We start from the raw sequence: 650 nt of genomic DNA on the forward strand, positions 1-650 counted from the left end.
TTTTTATTCATTATTCCAGTGGGAGGGAGCGCTTTCCATTTCTGTCCTATAGAAGCAGGTAATCCAAACGGAGGGGGGGGCACTTACTGAGCTTTTTATTGACTGTTCAAACTGTTGTCAAACTGATCCTCTGAACCGCCGTCCTGTTCCTGCATTTACCATCAGAAAGCGCTTTAAACTGTAGTTCACATTTCTGAATACAGACAATATGAATGAGTCGGTTTTCATCTGCTCAGATTGACACAGAAACATGAATCTTTAGGAGAGAATCACTGCAGATTAATCAATGATCTGTCGATGACGCTGGTCGTTTTTACTTAACACAACATCTTATAGAAAAACTTAAAAATTTGGAAATAAAAAGTGCCACAAAAATATTCAAAAAAGAGAAAAATTATCTAAAACTAAATCAATTCAAAATGAATATTCTACAGTCCAATAGAAATAATTTATTGCCAGTTCAAAGCAAATGATTTATATTTTATACTTTTGAGTTTTCATGAACCAAACTGCAGTTTATTATTATAGTGACAAAAAACTTGTGGATTAGGTGGAAATTATTTTAGAAGAAAATGGAAAAAAATGATAACATCTGGTATGATAGATGATGGATGATGGATGGATGATGGATGGATGGATGGATGATGGAT

Source organism: Oryzias melastigma, linkage group LG4 (genome assembly GCF_002922805.2).
Source record: "Oryzias melastigma strain HK-1 linkage group LG4, ASM292280v2, whole genome shotgun sequence".
NCBI classification, from domain to species: Eukaryota; Metazoa; Chordata; class Actinopteri; order Beloniformes; family Adrianichthyidae; genus Oryzias; species Oryzias melastigma.